Source organism: Delphinus delphis, chromosome 16, assembly GCF_949987515.2.
Source record: "Delphinus delphis chromosome 16, mDelDel1.2, whole genome shotgun sequence".
In the NCBI taxonomy this organism is placed as follows: Eukaryota; Metazoa; Chordata; class Mammalia; order Artiodactyla; family Delphinidae; genus Delphinus; species Delphinus delphis.
The window spans coordinates 18,925,603-18,945,183 of NC_082698.1; the positions used below are offsets into that span (position 1 = coordinate 18,925,603).

Here is a 19,581-nt window from a genome sequence, read left to right on the forward strand (position 1 = left end):
CTCCATGCCTTCAACCTGAGCTGGCCTTTTTAACTTTCATTAACCTATAGAATGTAACAAAAACAATTCTGTACCAATTTAGACTGCAAGAGGCCTTGCATGCTTCTGCTCTCTCTCTCCAGACCCTTGCCTCTCTATGTGAACAGACCAGGGCTAGCCTGGTATAGTAGGGTGGTCTTTAAAGTCATGGATTGTAAAAACCTGCTGAGCCCACAGAAGCCACTTCAGGCAATGAGGCATATATGGACAGTAGATGAAACTACACAGGTGACTCTACAAAGCCCTCAATTTAGTAATTTTTATCTAAGTTTCATGCTACCCACATACTTAATAAGCCTATTTCCACTATTTATAACTCTTGTCATATCCTACGATTATTATGACAATGACCTCTAAATTATATGAAAGTATTTTACTCGTTGTTTCTTATATGTCTTTATACTCTTCCCTCTCCCCAACTGGCATGTAAGTTCAATGAGAGCAGAACTTTTTCAATGCTGAACGAATCTGCTCTTAAGTACTGGTTGAAACAAAAAACTACAGAAGACAGAGCAATGAGATTACCTCAGATAATGTGTTTCTTGGTTAAAAAATTCTATTTTTCCCCGAGGTCCCCTGAAAGCAGTCTTACTCCATAAGACTTCCATAAGATAGAGTCCTTGTCTCTCTTCTTCACAGGTATACTGTTAGCATCTGTATCAGTCTGGAATATAGCAGATGCTGAATAAATATGAGCTAAATGACTAAGTCAAATTGAGAGAGTATCCCTGATAGTATGGATAAATTCAAAACTTGTTTATAGCTTACAAACTAAGACTATATAACATATTAAAAGAATGAAATCAGATATTTAAACTTACTTTCAAAGAGAAAAGTGTTTTAAGAAATCATTGCACAGAAAATGACTTTACTATCCTTTTAATGCCAACATAAACATTTTCTTGTCACCTAACTAGGTACTGACAGCTGATTCTAGATAGCCAAGTCTTTGATTCTTTATTCACAGAGTCAATCAGTGGCAGAGGCAGGAATGAACCAAAGCTTTACTTTCTAGGAATCTTTCTGCTACCGCTTTCTACTATACCATACATACATAACTAATGGATACGTTATTTCCACTTATACCCAGCTACTTGAGTAAATTATTACAAATTCTTTCCTATATAAATACATAAGAATTTAACTTATTAAAATCATTTACAAGAATCACACTTATTTGTATCTTCCCACAAAGTTAGGTACCATGTTAAGTGTTATATTAACTGAATTGAGGAAACAGAGTTTTTTCCCTTGGGAGCTCACAACTTAAGAAAAGGTATACTGATTTGGACACAATGTCAATGCTGTATGTTATTAGCTAGATCATATTTTAGGCTATAGCAGCCTTTGTTTTTCTCATGTAGGCTCAGAACCAGAAAATCACAAATTTTATTTGTTTTGAACCAACTTACTACTAAGGACTCCTGCCCCAAATAATTCTAGTTCTAAACATGTATATTCCTTTTCCTCTTCACATAAAAGCAGACAATATTTTTCAGAGTTTATATTTTGACATATTAATAAAAAACTTTCAGCATTTCCACACTGGTAAGTCTAACAGTCAGTTCCTCATCCTTGTCTTACTCAAAACTATCGACAGCATTTAACAAGACTGATCATCCTTCTCTCCTTGAAACACTCTACAATTGGCTTCCAGGATACCACTCTCCCTTGGTATCTCACTGGCACTCCTCAGTAGCCTGTGCTGGTTCCTTCCCATCTTCGCAATCTCCAAACATAAGAAATTCCCAGGACTCACATCTCTTCTCTGTCGTACTCACTTTCAAGTAGGGACTCGATGATTTCACCCAGTCCCATTATTTTAATGCTACCTACACGCTCTCGATGCTCAAATACCATCTCCAACCTGGATGTTTTTCCTTAACTCCAGAGATCTGTATATCCAGTTGCCTATTTGGCATCTCTACTTGGATATGTAACAAGCATCTCAAATTAAAATGACTTAAGTTGAACTCCTGAATGTGTTCCATCTTCTCAATCTTCTTCTCCATCTCAATAAATGGCAAGTGCATCCTTTCAAATGCTCAGGCCAAAAACCGTGGAGGCTTCCTTGACTTTTCTTTCACTCAATCTGACATCCAATCCATCAGAAAACACCATTGCTCTATCTACCAAGAATCCAACCACTTCATATTACCTCCGCATTTAAAAGCCCCCATCACCTCTTGCCTGGACTGTTAGCCTTCTGGCCTCCTACGTTCCATCTTTACCCCCTTAACAAACTGTTCTCTTAGCAATCACTGTGATCCATTTAACTGTTAAGCCTGATTATGTCACTCTTTTACTTTAAAAAATCTGATGGTTTCCCAGGCTCTTACTCTGACCTTCAAGAGCCCTTTCATGCTCTAGTCCTTTCTCTCTCTATATAGTCCTTTCTCCCAAATATCCACATTGCTTGCTCCCTACTTAAATATCTCATTCTTGACTACAACATATAAAATAAAAATATCTCTTTCCTATTCTTCTTCCTCTGCTTTATTTTTCTTCGCAGCACTCATTACCTGGCAAAAAATATACTTAATGATTGATTTTGTTTATTGTCTCCCTCTCTCCCAAGAATGTGAGCTCTCTGAAAGCAAGGACTTCTGATTGTTTGGTTTACAGCTGTATATTCAGAGCCTAGAACCTGGCCAATACTAGATGCCCATTAAGCATTTAACACATAAATGAAAGAACAAATGAAAAAACCCAGATAATAATTTTTTAGAATTCCTTCCTCTTTAGTAAATATAAATGATTAGTTTCAAAATACCTTTTATACCTCAATAAAACAAAAACTAAAATGAAAAATATAGAAGGCACAATATAGAATTGTGTCATTTCCCATACCTATCAAGAGTTACCACTACAATAACAAGATACAAAGGATTTCATTGAGTGATATTATGACATATACTATTCAACTTAAGATACTTTTGTTTATTTTAAGATTGCTTCTGTCACAGCTGTTTGTCAACTTGTTTGGGGAACAGAAACAGAGGAAACAGAAAGGCAGGAAATTTTAATAAATTTTTTTCATATAATTGAAAACAATTATCCTAAAATATATTTTATACCCTGCAAGTACTGACTTGAAATGATTACTTTTTGTCTCACATTTCTAATCCATTTATTACTATTCCCTAGAATTAAGGAAACATTCTAATTACGAATTCAAAAACTTCTGTCCAAACTTTGGACCTGAAGGGAAATACTACCAAGAAAACCCCAAGGGAGATGTGAGGAAAGAGAAAACAGTGAGTGTTTTTTACATAAAAAGGACACTATCATCATCTAAATAAACTTTTATCTAGTTCTCACTGGGCACCTGAATTAATGATGCCATGCATAAAAGATAAAATTAAACTAGCAACATATTGTACTAATAAGTAAGCAAAGCAGACTAATGCAAAAGGAGAAAAAGAACAATGCTGAATTATAATGAACTGATATGCTCAATTTTTAAAAAATGAAAACATTCCAATTCATATATTCCTTAATTTTTTTCATCCTATAACAGCAAGTAGAAATCTCTGGGAAACCTAACAAAATAGTAACATTAGCTGAAACCTGCTTGACACACAAAGGGAGCAACATACTGAAATCCACAACTTACTGTTTCCTTTATGTAAGGGGAACAAAGTCTCATAAGTGGAACACTCTTAGTCTTTTGGTGTTAACTAGCCCTTAATCATAAGTCACTGGCTTCATGTTGGTTTATCCTCTCAGTTTTTAACCTTCCACTGATTATATCAAATCTCTACTGTCCATATTATACATGAGGCCTAAGGTTTAAATAAACTTAGCCTTTTCTCATGCCATTCTCAAGTCACTAAAGTTCCAAACACTTCTCCCCTCTACCCACTAGAGTTCTGTATTGCATTCTCCTTTGTGTTCACTGCCTTCAGGCTCAGTCATTTTCCCATGTGTCCTCACAATGTAAGACTCTTACACTCCAGAGCTGCCAATCAATCAATTCTTAACATCTTAACAACTTGGGTCACAAGTCCCACTTTTGGAGCTGAGCTTGCTGATAATTTCTCCTTTGACCATCCCAGCATTTCTTAAACCAATTACCTCTTCACAGTTTTAATTTTAAATCCTAAACAATAATCCAATCTCTACACCAAGTTTTAGCTTTTTCTATTTCTTTTCCCTCTGGCTTCCTCGAATGATCAATTCCCAAGCGTCTCAAACTCCGTGTTACTTCTTATTGTGCCCAATCCCCACAACTCTTACCATATTCTTAACCTTCACTAAGCTATTACGTAAGATTCCAAATTCATCTCCCTGACTCTAAATTCTAAACAGCAACCCCTTCTCCATCCCAACCAGTGATGCCAGACTAAGCATCTTCAGGCTAAATCACTGATTTGAAGCCACTCCCCTACTCAACACACACACAAATAAGTACACATACATATACCTACACATATGTATAAACACACATTAGGTTTCTCCATAATCAGGCTCCAATCTATCTTTTCCATGTTTACCTTTTGCACCCTTAATACACTCTCCATTCCAGTCTTACCATACTATTGACACAGTAGGCTTAAAATGCTTTCATATAACCATATCTTTGCTCGGACTGCTCCTTCTGTGGGGATGATCTTTTCCTCCTCTCCACATTTACTCCCTAGTCTCCCTGGCCATACCCTGTATACACTATCCTCATCAGTATTCTATTTCCTGAACAGAAGGTACTGCTTCCTGTGTCCATACCTATACTCTTGCTGTTTGCTCCTCTGCTTGTACGTCTTCCCCGTTCACATCTGTTCCTTTTCCAAGTACCACCTTTCCAGATGAACCCATAAACATCTCTTGAGACTTCTGGGAATCACTTTTGCCAGAAAGTCTTTCCTACATTCTTCTGATTAGGCTAGGTATCTAGCCTCCTCCTCCTGGGAGGAGCTCTTATGAATGTCTGTCACTATATAACATGAATTTTAAAAAAATTACTGGTTTTATTTTAAGTTCCTAGGTAAATCTTTACACCTCAAATTCTTGTTAACTTTCACAACAGCAGTATACTTGTCTTTTATATATTCTCTCTGTTCCTTTTAGGATCTGTGTTTTTCTTATTTCTTTAGTAAATCTGTAATAACATTGTTGAGTGTCAAAAAATTAAGCACATCTATTCTGCATCCTGAACAACTCAATACTAAAGCAACTGAATGTTGCAGAGCAAGTTGGGCATCCACCCGAGTGATCGTGGGAGGTGACAAATCAAAATGTCCCACAGCAGAAAGAGTCATAGCCCAAGCAGATTGAAGAGGTATAAGTATAGAAGACCCACTGCATCTTGGATTGCAGAGCCTGGGTGAGATGTGAAAGACAATCCCACAAGAGGCAGCTCAGTATAGGGTATCAGAGCCTGAGCAGGACAGGGTGGATATCAACATGTACTGGTAACACACAAGAGGTATTAGAGTTCAAGTGAGGTGGGGATGGGTATCCTCATAGGGAGATGGCTCAGCATGGAGAATCAGAGTCTTATTGGGACAAGAAGAGCATCCACAGGTGGTGACAAACCAGTGTGCGATACTGGAATCTAAGAATGGTGAGGACCATGTCTACATGGAGGGGTGAGTGGTTAAGGGGTAGGTGGCATGGCATGGAAAGTTACGAGTCCAAGCAAGGTGAAGAGGTCATCTATGCAGAGTGGTCTGACAGGGGGAGTCAAAGTCTGGGTGAGGTGGGGGGTGGAGGTTTGGGAGGACTTCCAAACATGGAGGCCTGTCAGCACAGGATGTCAAAGCCAAGTGGAGGTGACATCAGAGAAAACAGTACAGTAAGTAACTCTGAAAATTCTCTCCTCCATAAAAACAGCAAGGAAAATGACAAAAACAGTTGGAATAAACTCTATCAGAACTCTCAAAATTAGCCAAGAGCTTGTACCCAGGATGCATTTACAAAAAGGAAGAAAGGATCTCAGTAAGAACAACAAGCTTTGTGACATTTTAACTTGCCCTAGCCCCTTCCCCTGCTCTCCAAATCCATGACAGCCTTGAAAAATTACAGTCCACATTCCCAGCTCAGCTTAGCAGACACCAGACGGAACAGAACAAAGCTGGAGCTCATTCAAAGCTTCATTCACCAACAGCCCCTCCGAATTATCACTATTTGACCTGTCTGGTGGCTCCTGGAAAGACCCCATTTGCAACACTACCTGTATTTGACTTAACTCAGAACTTACTCAGTGCAAAAGACCTTTTCCCCAAGAGGACGTTTGTTGAAAACAATTACAGGCGAGTATTTTATCCTCACAGTTGCTTAAGGCAGTGAACAACAGTTGGGGCAAACAGACTAATCAAAAAGATTGAAAGGAATATCTCAGAATGAGATATCATAGGAACTTTGAAAAGCTCCCACGTTCCTGGGAATCTAGAAGCTTATGTACACACTTAATGCTATGTGCATGGCTAGAGCTGTGTGTACACTCAGCAAGACCTGAGAAGGCCCTAAGGTATCACTTTTGACAAACTAACTTTGGAGCTGTGTACAAGCAGAAAGCAACAGCTAAGGCAGTTAACTGCCTGGATGAGTGCTGAAGGTATGCCCTAATACACACAGAGGTCTTTGGCAAAGACTGGGAGATTTACTGGTTGCAGGCATTTAAAGAAATCTCTGCCCAATCATTAGCCAACCACTAAGCTAACCAAATAGTGACTTCACTGGCCACATGAAACAGAATTAGTTCACAAAGTTACTACACCAACAGCAACCACAATAAGCAGGAACAATAAACACCCCCAGAAAGGGGGCAAAATCTAATTTCCATAATTACCACATTTTGTTATTTAAAGTGTCCGTTATTTGGACATTTTTATGCTATCTAAGATGCTCACGTTATTTAAATGTACATTTAGTATTTTAAATGTCCATAGTTTCTCAATAAAAAATTACAAGATAGGCAAAGAAATAAGAAAGAATGGCCCAAACACAGGAAGAAAAGCAAACAACAGAAACTGTCCCTAAGGAAATTCAGATGTTGGACTTACTAGACAATGACTTTAAGCCAGCTATTTTAAATATGAGCTAAAAGAAAACATGTCTATAGAACTAAAAGAAGGCAAGAGAAAAATGTCTCACCAAACAGCGAATGTGAATAAAGAGAAAAAAAGTTACTAAAAATATTAAATTCTAGGGCTTCCCTGGTGGCGCAGTGGTTGAGAGTCCACCTGCCGATGCAGGGGACATGGGTTCGTGCCCCGGTCCGGGAAGATCCCACATGCCGCAGAGTGGCTGGGCCCGTGAGCCATGGCCACTGAGCCTGCGTGTCCGGAGCCTGTGCTCCTCAGCAGGAGAGGCCACAATAGTGAGAGGCCTGCGTACTGCAAAAAAACACACAAAAAAAACAAAAAAACAAAAAATAAAATTCTAGAGTTCAAAGTACAATAACTTTGAACTCTAGAAATGAAAAATTCTCTAGAAAGGTTCAACAGCTGATATAAGCAAGCAGAAGAAACAATGAACTCAAAATAGGTCAACTGATATTATCCATTGAGGAATAGAAAGAAAAGAGACAGAAGGAATAGAAAGAAAAAAGAATGAAGAAAAATACACAGAGCATCAGAGATCTGCGCACACCATCAAGTGAACATTTTAAATAACAATACACATAAATAGAGTCCTGGAAGGAGACGAGAGAAGGTGGCAGAAATACTGGAAGAAGTAAGGGCCAAAAATTTCCTTCCAAGTTTTGAAGAAAAACATTAATCTACACCTCCAAGAAGCTGAACAAACTCCAAGCAGAATAAACTTAAAGAGATCTACACATAGGCACATCCTTACCAACTGCTAAATGACAAAGACAAAAAAAATAAATCTTGAAAGCAGCAAGAGAAGCAACTCATCATGTATGAGACATAAGAAGATTAACAGTCACTTCCACAAGTCATTTCTTTTCAGAAAATATGGAGGCCAAAGGCAGTGGGAAGACATACTCAAAGTTCTGAAAGGAAAACCAAATAAACAAAAAATGTCAAGAATTCTATATGCAGCAAAACTACCCTTCAATAAAGGTAAAATTAAAACATTCCCAGATAAGCAAAAACTAAAAGAATTTGTTGCAGACCTGCCCTACAAGAAGTGCTAATGTGAGTCCTTCAGGCTGAAATGGAAGGGCACTAGACAATAACTCGAATACAAATAAAGAAAGAGCACTGGCAAAAGTAACTACAAAAATAAATATAAAAGACACTATAAATGTATTTCTTGCCCATAGCTTTTTTCTCCTATCCAATTTAAGAGAACTGCACAAAGCAGTAATTATAAATGTGTTGATGGGCACACAATGTACGAAGATGTAATTCTGTATGACAGTAACAGCAAAAGGTGGGGGGAGGAGTGGAGCTAGCTATATAGGCACAATGTTTAAGTAGACTGTTGAAATTAACGTGGTTTAATCCAAACTAGATTCTTATGACTTAATATGTTAATTGTAGGACAGCCACTAAAAAATGACAAAAGAATTTTAAAAGTACTCTAAAAAATATCTAACACAGAAGAAGACAGTGATGGAGGAAAAGAGAAACAAAAAACATGTGACACACAGAAAACAAAGTAGCAGGGTGCAAATTCTACCTTATCAATAACTAAATGTAAATAGATAATATTAAACCCTCAATTTAAAAGCCATTAGTTCGTAGAATGGATTAAAAAAAAAGTGATCCAACTGTATGCTGTCTACAAGGGATAACAGTTTAGATTAAAACACATGAATAGATTGAAAGTAAAATGATGAAAAAAGGTATACCACACCAATACTAACCAGACAAAACAGACTTTAAGACAAAAATTATTACTAAAGACAAGGGACATTTTATAACAATAGAAGGGTAAATCCATCAAGCAGATAAAACAATTACAAACACATATGCACCTAACAGAGCATCAAAATATATTAAATGAAAACTCACAGAATTGAAGGGAAAAAACAGATGATTCAACAATAATAGTGACTTCAATACCCTACTTTCAATACTGGGTAGAACAACTAGACATATCAACAAGGAAATAGAAGACCTGAACAACACTATAAGCCAACTAGGCCTAAGAGACATTTATCAATACTCCACCAAACAACAGCAGAATATTCACACTCTTCTCAAGTGAACAGAAAACATTCTCTAGAACAAACTATATTTTGGAACGTAAAACTTTAAGTTTCTGTAAGTAAAATGGAAAATACATTCTCCAACCACAAAGTAATAAAATTAAAAATCAACAAAAGAAAGAAATCTGAAAAATTCACAAATATGTAGAAATTAAAAACCACATTCCTAAAACAATCTATGAAGAAACCACAAAGGGAATTAGAATCCCAAGCAGATGAGAAGAGTGTCCACACAAGAGGGTGTCCAATTCCCTAGCAAAGGAAGTCAGAGCCCCTGTAAGCCAAGGAAGGTGTTACTAGAAGTAGCCTGATGTGGACTATCAAACCTGAGCCAGATAAGGAGAATACATAGCTCTGCAGACCCAGGTATTTGGCAGACATTTTCTTAAAAATGAAGCAAGTGAGCCCATCACTTCACATAAAACAACTGAGAATATTTGTTGCCAATGACAAAATTAGAGTTAAAACAAAAATCAGAACTTTGGAAAACACGTATCTTCTTATCATGAGCTTGAAAAGCTACTCAGTATTTAAAGACTTTTCTTTCTTTTTTTTTTTTGTGGTACACGGGCCTCTCACTGTTGTGGCCTCTCCCATTGCGGAGCACAGGCTCCAAACGCACAGGCTCAGCGGCCATGGCTCACGGGCCCAGCCCCTCCGCAGCATGTGGGATCCTCCCGGACCGGGGCACGAACCCGCGTCCCCTGCATCGGCAGGCGGACTCTCAACCACTGCGCCACCAGGGAAGCCCTTTGAAGACTTTTCTGATGAGATCAGTGGCATTATTAACAAATGTGGATGTTTAAAATATTGTACTATAAAGTGTGCCAACATTGAGGAAATCTACATAACTCAATAAAACAGTATTTTCCAGTTGACTAATTTATGATGATTCGAAAATCACAAATGGGTAACAGAGCCACTCAAATTACAAGACAAATGAATGAGCCATATTGTAATGGAATGAAAAGTCCACAGGTTGGCACTGGAAAAGCTGAACATCCATAGGCCAAAAGGAAAAGAAAAGAGGAGAGGAGAGAGAGGACAGGAGAGGAGGAGGAGGAGGGAGGGAGGAGGGAGGGAGGAAGGAGAAAAATAAAAAAAGAACCTCAATCTAAATCTCACACTGTACAAAAATTAATTCAATTAATTTAAAATTAATTAAATAAAAGCTAACTCAAAATTATGATATTTTTAGATATAAAATGTAAACCTGTAAAACTTGGAGAAGTAAAGAAATGAGAAAATCTTTGGGACCTAGAGCCAGGTGAAGATCTCACAGGCATGACACCAAAAGTACAACCCATAAAAGAAAAAGATTGATAAACTGAACTTCATTAAAAATTTAAAATTTTGCACTGCAAAAGACCCTGTTAAGAGGATGGAAAGACAAGCTATGGGAGAAAATATGTGAAAACCTCATATTCAACAAAGGTCTTACATCTAAACACATAAAGAACTCTCAAAACTCAACATTAAAAAAACAACCCAACTGGAAAATGGGCAAAAGAGAGGTGTAAACATTTCACCAAAGAGCAGATACATATGGCAAATAGCACAAGTAAGGTGTTCAACATCATTAGCTATTAGGGAAATGAAAATTAAAACCACAATGAAATATTACTACACTCTGTCAGAGCACCTTAAATAAATAAAAAATAGTAATAACATTAAATGCGGACAAGAATGCAGAGAAGCCAAATATGTTATATACTGCTGGTGGGAAGGTAAAACAGAGGTGAATACAAAAATTCTGAAAAAATAGTTTAGTGATTACTTATAACTAATTAGTTATAACGTATAACTAATATGTATATGGTACATATACCTACCATATAATCCAGCATTTCACTCTTCGGCATTTACCTCAGAAAAATGAAAACTTGTGCTCACACAAAAAACCTGTAGACTGGGACTTCCCTGGCGGTCCAGTGATTAAGACTCTGCACTCCCCAGTGTTTAAGAATCTGCCGGCCAATGCAGGGGACATGGGTTCGAGCCCTGGTCTGGAAAGATCCCACATGCCACAGAAGCAACTAAGCCCATGCGCCACAACTACTGAGCCCACGCGCCTAGAGCCCATGCTCAACAAGAAAAGCCACCGCAATGAGAAGCCCGTGCACCTCAATGAAGCGTAGCCCCAGCTCACCGCAACTAGAGAAAGCCCACACGCAGCAACAAAGACCAAATGCAACCAAAATTATAAATAAATAAAATACTCCGCGCTCCCAATGCAGGGGGCCTGGGTTCAATCTCTGGTCAGGGAACTAGATCCCACGTGCCGCAACTAAAAGATCCCACATGCCGCAACTAAAAGATCCCACATGCCACAACTAAACATCTCACGTGCTGCAACTAAAGATTCCACATGCCGCAACTAAATATCTTGCATGCCGCAACTAAAGATCCTGCACGCAGCAATGAAGATCCTGCACAGAGCAACGAAGAACCGGCGTGCTGCAACTAAGACCCTGCACAGCCAAATAAATAAATAATATATTTTTTAAAAAACCCTGTACACCAATGTTCATACCATTTATTTGTAATCCCCCCACCCACCCAAAAAAGGAATCAATCCAAAAGTCCTTTGGTGAGTGAATGGTTAAACTCTGGTACATTCACACAAGGTAACACTACTCAGCAAAAAAAGGAATGAGCTACTGATATATGCAACAACCTGGCTGGATCTCAAGGCTATTAAGTTTAATGAAAAGGTCAATCTGAAAAGTTTACATACTTTATAATTCAATTTATGCAACATTTTTTGAACTGATGAAACTATACAGATGGAGAATGGAACAGGAATTTTCAGGGGATAAGGACAAGGTAGGGAGGGAGAGTTCCTTTGAGGTGATGAAACCATTCCATATCTTAACTGTGAACCTATACATGGGATAAAAACATGCAGAATCATAGACACACACAAAAACACCTAAAAAGAAAGGCAAAAAACAGAATATGGTCTTATAGTCCCGTATAGTATCAATGTCAATCTCCTGGTTTTCATATTGTACTCCAATTATATAAGATGCTAACATTAAGGGATGCTAAGTGAAGTGTTATTTTTGCAACTTCCTATGAGTCTATCATTATTTCTAAATAAAAAGTTAGGGGGAAGCTGTGACGGGGCGAGAGAGAGTCATGGACATATACACACTAACAAACGTAGTAAGGTAGATAGCTAGAGGGAAGCAGCCGCATGGCACGGGGATATTGGCTCGGTGCTCTGTGACAGCCTGGAGGGGTGGGATAGGGAGGGTGGGAGGGAGGGAGACGCAAGAGGGAAGAGATATGGGAACATATGTATATGTATAACTGATTCACTTTGTTATAAAGCAGAAACTAACACACCATTGTAAAGTAATTATACCCCAATAAAGATGTTAAAAAAAAAAAAAAAAAAATTCAGAAACCCCTGGAAAAAAAAAAAAAAAAAAAAAGTTAGGGGGAAAAAGTTCATTAATATAGGTTTAAATTCTACATTGCAGTTAATCTTCAAGAAGTTATTTATCACTGCCATTTTAAACTAGTTATCATTGAATATCTTCAATTATCTGAAAAGGATATTAAAATATTCCAACTACATATATGTTTGAGGACTGATTTTCTTCATATTCTTCAGCCAAAATAACATATTGCAACTGATTGAAACAATTATGAGAATTCAGCCATTATCTGTTAAGGAAGACATTAAGGAAATTTGCAAAAAATGTGAAACAAATCCACCTGTTTTGAAAAGTAGTTATTTTTCATAGAAGTTTTTATTTATATTACATGTAATATGTCTTTTAAAAATTAATTTTTAAATTCCTTAATTTTAATTTCTAATATAGTAAATATGAGTAAATATAACCGTTATATAAATAAGTTCTAAACTTCCAAATAATTTTTTAAGACTGTAAAGTTGTTCTTAGGCCAAAAGGATAGAGAACTGCTGCTAAAATACTCAGGGATGATGGAGCATCAGATGAACATCTTACTCTCAATTAATTTGGGAAAAAACAGGTTATTTTACTGAACTCCAAACTTCTAAGTTTGTGAACATTTAACAACTTTTAAAATGTTAATTAGAAATAATAGAAACAAAAGAACATGCTACAGACTAGGAACAGATCTTTGTAACTCATTTCTAAAAAAGGATTTGAGTCTAGAAAACATAAAAAACTTAGCAGATTTCTAAGAAAAGGCAAATACTGCACTAAGAAGTGGGCAGGCAATTCACAGGAGATATTTAAAAGTCCATTAAATACTCAATAGCACTAATAATTAGAGAAATATGAAAAGCTGTAACTGCCATCAGGTTAGCAGGTGAAAAAGTCTGCTAAAACCAACATGGGAGAAAGTGGAGCTGTGAGAACTCACACTCTGCTGGTAAAAGTATCAATTGTCAAAACGACTTTGGAGAGTAACATGGCAAAAATTTGATGAATTAGAAAATGTCCAGGTAAACCCATTTGATCTATCAATTCTACTTCTAGGTATTTACAGTATGAAAACTTCTGTATTTGCACAAGGAGCCACTGCGGCAAGGTTATACTACCCAATGGAAAAATAAATCACTACACCTAAAGGAAGCAACAGAAACAGATCTCAGAAGAGATGGTAAACAATAAAAACAAGACAAAAAAACAGAAAATTCCTTCCAGAATTAGCTCAAGATAGCAGAGTAGAAGGATGTGCACTCACCCTTTTTTATGAGAACACCAGAATCACAACTAACTGTTGAACAACCATCCACAGAAAAAAATGCTAGAACCTACCAAAAAAGATACCCTACATCCAAAGACAAAGAATAAGCCACGACAAGACAGTAGGAGGGGTGCAACTGCGATGAAATCAAATCCCATACCCATGGGTGGGCAACCCACAAACTGGAAAACAATTATTCTACAGAAGTTCTCCCACTGGACTGAAAGATCTGAGCCCCATGTCAGGCTTCCCAGTTGCCTGGGGGTCTGGCAATGGGAGGAGTCCCCGCCAGAGAATCTGGCTTTGAAGACCAGCAGGATTTGATCACAGGATTTCCACAGGACTGGGGAAAACAGAAACTCCACTCCTGGAGGGCACACACAAAGTCTCGTGTGAACCAGGACCCAGGGGAAAAAAGCAGTGACCTCTTAAGAGACTGGGCCAGACCTAACTGCTAGTATTGGAGGATCTCCTGCAGAGGCAGAGGGTGGTTGTGGCTCACTGCGGGGACAAAGACACTGGCAGCAGTAGTTCTGGGAAGTACTCATTGGCTTGAGACCCTCACCTCCCGGAGGCCACCATGAGCCCCACCAAACAGCCTGTAGGCACCAGTGCTGGGTCGCCTCAGGCCAAACAACCAACAGGGAGGGAACACAGCCACACCCATCAGCAGACAAGTGGGTTAAAGTTTTACTGAGCACAGCCCTACCCACCAGAGGGACAAGACCCAGGCTCCACCCACCACCCCTTCCTCCCAGTCAGGAAGCTTGCACAAACCTCTTAGATAGCTTCATCCACCAGAGGGCACACAGCAGAAGCAAGAAGAACTACAATCCTGCAGCCTGGGGAACAAAAACCACAATTATAGAAAGTTAGACAAAATGAAACAGCAGAGGAATATGTCCCACATGAAGGAACAAGATAAAACCCCAGAAAAACAACTAAGTGAAGTGGAGATAGGCAACCTTCCAGAAAAAGAATTCAGAATAATGATAGTGAAGATGATCCAGAAGCTTGGGAAAAAAATGGAGGCAAGGATCAAGAAGATGCAAGAAATGTTTAACAAAGACCTAAAAGAACAAAAGAACAGATGAACAATACAGTAACCGAAGTGAAAAATACACTAGAAGGTATCAATAGCAGAATAACTGAGGCAGAAAAATGGATAAGTGACCTGGAAGACACAATGGTAGAAATCACTGCTGAACAGAATAAAGAAAAAACAATGAAAAGAAATGAAGAATATCTAAGAGACCTCTGGGACATTAAAACACACCAACATTTACATTATAAGGGTCCCAGAAGGAGAAGAGTGAGAGAAAGGACCTGAAAATATATTTGAAGACGTAACAGCTGAAAACATCTCTAATATGGGGAAGGAAACAATCACCCAAGTCCAGGAAGCACAGACAGTACCAGGCAGGATAAACCCAAGGAGGAACATGCCAAGACACATAGTAATCTAAATGACAAAAATTAAAGACAAAATATATTAAAAGCAACAGGGGAAAACAACAAATAAGACACAAGGGAATTCCCATAAGGTTATCAGCTGATTTCTCAGCATAAACTCTGCAGGGCTGAAGGGAGTGGTACAATATATTTAAAGTGATGAAAGGGAAGAAGCTACAACCAGAATACTCTATGTAGCAAGGCTCTCATTCAGATTTGACAGAGAAATCAAAAGCTTTACAGACAAGCAAAAACTGAGAAAATTCAGCATTACCAGACCAGCTTTGCAATAAATGCTAGACGAACTTCTCTAGGCAGGAAGAGTCCAGCAACTTTAGCAAACCTTGTACATATACAGACTGCTATATCAAAACCTCATGGAAACAGCAAACCCCAAAACTACAACAGATACACACACAAAAGGAGAAAAAGCCACCCAAACACAACACTAAAGATGGTCATCAAACCACAAGAGAAGAAAACAAAAGAGGAAAGGAAGGGGTTTTCCCTGGTGGCGCAGTGGTTGAGAGTCCGCCTGCTGATGCAGAGGACATGGGTTCGCGCCCTGGTCTGGGACGATCTCACATGCCGCGGAGCGGCTGGGCCCGTGGGCCGTGGCCACTGGGCCTGCGCGTCCAGAGCCTGTGCTCCACAGCGGGAGGGGCCACAACAGTGAGGGGCCCGTGTACCGCAGAAAAAAGAGGAAAGGAAGAAAAAAGACCTACAAAAACAAACCCAAACAATTAAGAATATGGCAATAGGAACATACATATCAATAATTACCTTAAATGTAAACGAATTAAATGCTCCACCCAAAACACAAAGAATAGATACAAAAACAAGACCTGTATATATACTGTCTACAGGAGACCCACTTCAGACCTAGGGACACATACAGACTGAAAGTGAGGGGATGGAAGAAGGTACTATATGCAAATGGAAATCAAAAGAAAGCTAGAATAGCAATACTCATTTCAGACAAAATAGACTTTAAAATAAAGACTGTTAAAGAGACAAAGAAGGATACTACATAATGATCAAGAGATCAGTCCAACAACAAGATATAACAATTGTAAATATATATGCACCCAACATAGGAGCACCTCAATAAATAAGGCAAATACTAACAGCCAAAAAGGGAGAAACCAACAGTAACACAACAATAGTGGGGGACTTTAACAACCCACTTCCATCAATGGACAGACCATGCAGGCAGAAAATCAAATAAGGAAACACAGGCCTTAAACGACACATCAGACCACATGGACTTAATTGACATTTATAGAAGAGCATTCTATCCAAATGCCACAGAATACACGTTCTTCTCCTGTGCACATGGAACATTCTCCAGGACTGACCACATGCTGGGCCACAAAAAGCAAGCCTCAGTAAATTTAAGAAAATTGAAATCATATCAAGCACCTTTTCCAACCTCAATGCTATGAGATTAGAAATAAACTATAAGAAAAATATGTAAAAAGCACAAACATGTGGTGGCTAAACAACATGCAACTAAACAACCGATGGATCACTGAAGAAATCAAAAAATACCTAGAGACAAATGAAAACAAAAGCACAACAATCCAAAACCTATGGGATGCAGCAAAAGCAGTTCTAAGAGGGGAGTTTATAGCAATAAAACCTTACCTCAGGAAACATGAAAAATCTCAAATTAACAACATAAACTTATACCTAAAGCAACTAGAGAAACAACATCAAAACCTGAAGTTACTAGAAGAAATCATAAAGATCAGAGCAAAAACAAATGAAATAGAGACAAAGAAAACAATAGTAAAGATCAATGAAACTAAAAGCTGGTTCTTTGAAAAGAAAAACAAACTTGATAAACCTTTAGCCAGACTCATCAAGAATAAAAAAGGAAGAGGACTCAAATCAATAAAATTGAAAATGAATAATAAGTTACAACTGACACCACAGAAATGCAAAGGACCATAAGAGACTACTACAAGCAACTGTATGCCAATAAAATGGACAACCTGAAAGAAACAGACAACTTCTTAGAAAGGTACAATCTCCCAAGACTGAACCAGGAAGAAATAAAAAATATGAACAGACCAATCACAAGCATAGAAATTGAAAACTGTGATTTAAAAACTTCCAAAAAACGAAGTCCAGGACCTGATAGCTTCACAGGTGAATTCTATCAAACATTTAGAGGAGAGTTAACACCTATCCTTCTGAAACTGTTCCAAGGAACGAAAACTCCCAAATTCATTCTATGATGCCACCGTCACCCTGATACCAAAACCAGACAAAGATACCACATGAACAAAAAATTGTAGGCCAGTATCACTGATGAACACAGATGCAAATATCCTCAACAAAATACTAGCAATCCAAATCCAACAATATATTAAAAGGATCATACAACAAGATGAAATGGGATTTATCCCAGGGATGCAGGGATTTTTCAACATCTGCAAATCGATCAGTGTGATACACCACATGAACAAACTGAAGAATAAAAACCATATGATCATCTCAACAGATGCAGGAAAAAGCTTTTGACAAACTTTAGCACCCATTTATGATAAAAACTCTCCAGAAAGTGGGCATAGAGGGGACATACCTCAACATAATAAAGGCCATATACGACAAACCTACAGATAACATCATACTCAACAGTGAAAAGCTAAAAGCATTTCCTCTAAGATCAGGAATAAGACAAGGATGTCCACTCTCACCACTTCTATTCAACACCGTTTAGGAAATCCTAGCTACAGCAATCAGAGAAAAAAAAGGTATCCAAATTGGAAAAGCAGTTAAAACTCTCACTGTTTGCAGATGACATGATACTACACATCGAAAATCCTAAAGATGCTACCAGAAAGCTACTGGAGCTCATCAATGAATCTGGTAAAGTTGCAGGTTACAAAACTAATATACAGAAATCTGTTGCATTGCTATACACTAACAATGAAAGATCAGACAGAGTAATTCAAGAAACAATCCCATTCAGACTCTGGGAGGGCTCATGCCAAGGAGTACTTCCCAGAACTTCTGCTGCCAGTGTCCTTGTCCCCATGGTGAAACAGAGCCACCTCCCGCCTCTGCAGGAGACCCTCGAACACTAGCAGTGAATATAAATTATATTTAATAAGGAACATTAGAGACAAGGGGAAGATGGCGGAAGAATAAGATGCAGAGATCACCTTCCTCCCCACAAATACACCAGAAATACATCTACACGTGGAACAACTCCTACAGAACACCTACTGAACGCTGGCAGAAGACCTCAGACCTCCCAAAAGGCAAGAAACTCCCCAAGTACCTGGGTAGGGCAAAAGAAAAAAGAATAAACAGAGACAAATGGATAGGGATGGGACCAGCACCAGTGGGAGGGAGCTGTGAAGGAGGAAAGGTTTCCACACACTAGGAAGCCCCTTTGCGGACGGAGACTGCGAGTGGCGGAGGGGGAAGCTTTGGAGCCGCGGAAGAGAACACAGCAACGGGGGTGCGGAGGACAAAGTGGAGAGATTCTCGCACAGAGGATCGGTGCCGACCGGCACTCACCAGCCCGAGAGGCTTGTCTGCTCACCCGCCGGGGCGGGCGGGGCTGGGAGCTGAGGCTCGGGCTTTGGGGTCTGAGCGCAGGGAGAGGACTGAAGTTGGCGGTGTGAACACAGCCTACAGGGGGTTAGTGCACCGTGGCTGGACGGGAGGCAGTCTGGGAAAAGGTCTGGACCCGCCGAAGAGGCAAGAGATTTTTTCTTCCCTCTTTGTTTCCTGGTGCGTGAGAGGGGACTGGGAGCGCTGCTTAAAGGAGCTCCACAGACGGGAGCGAGCCGCGGCTATCAGCGCGGACCCCAGAGACAGGCATGAGACGCTAAAGCTGCTGCTGCTGCCACCACCAAGAAGCCTGGGTGCAAGCACAGGTCACTATCACACCCCCCTTCCGGGGAGCCGACACTGCCAGGGTCCCGGGATCCAGGGACAACTTCACCGGGAGAACACACGGCGTGCCTCAGGCTGGTGCAACGTCATGCTGGCCTCTGCTGCCGCAGGCTCGCCCCGCACTCCGTGCCACTCCCTCCCCACCACTGGCCTGAGTGAGCCAGAGTCCCCGAAGCAGCTGCTCCTTTAACCCCGTCCTGTCTGAGCGAAGAACAGACGTCCTCCGGCGACCTACACGCAGAGGCGGGGCCAAATCCAAAGCTGAGCCCCTGGGAGCTGTGAGAACAAAGAAGAGAAAGGGAAATCTCTCCCAGCAGCCGCAGAAGCAGCGGATTAAAGCTCCACAATCAACTTGATGTACCCTG

The 19,581-nt window shown here is 39.4% G+C and overlaps 1 protein-coding gene across 4 annotated transcripts in view; it reads right to left on the reverse strand.

The window, feature by feature from the left end:
• SHOC2 (SHOC2 leucine rich repeat scaffold protein) overlaps window positions 1-19,581 on the reverse strand; it is a 113,776-nt gene that overhangs the window by 57,512 nt on the left and 36,683 nt on the right. For 2 of the 4 annotated variants that reach the window (XM_060034078.1, XM_060034075.1), the window contains exon 2: window positions 14,627-14,691. The exons of the other annotated variants lie outside the window; for them this stretch is intronic. The gene's annotated coding sequence lies outside the window, so the exon portion shown is untranslated. The remainder of the gene's footprint in view (window positions 1-14,626; window positions 14,692-19,581) is intronic. 4 annotated transcript variants of the gene reach the window in all.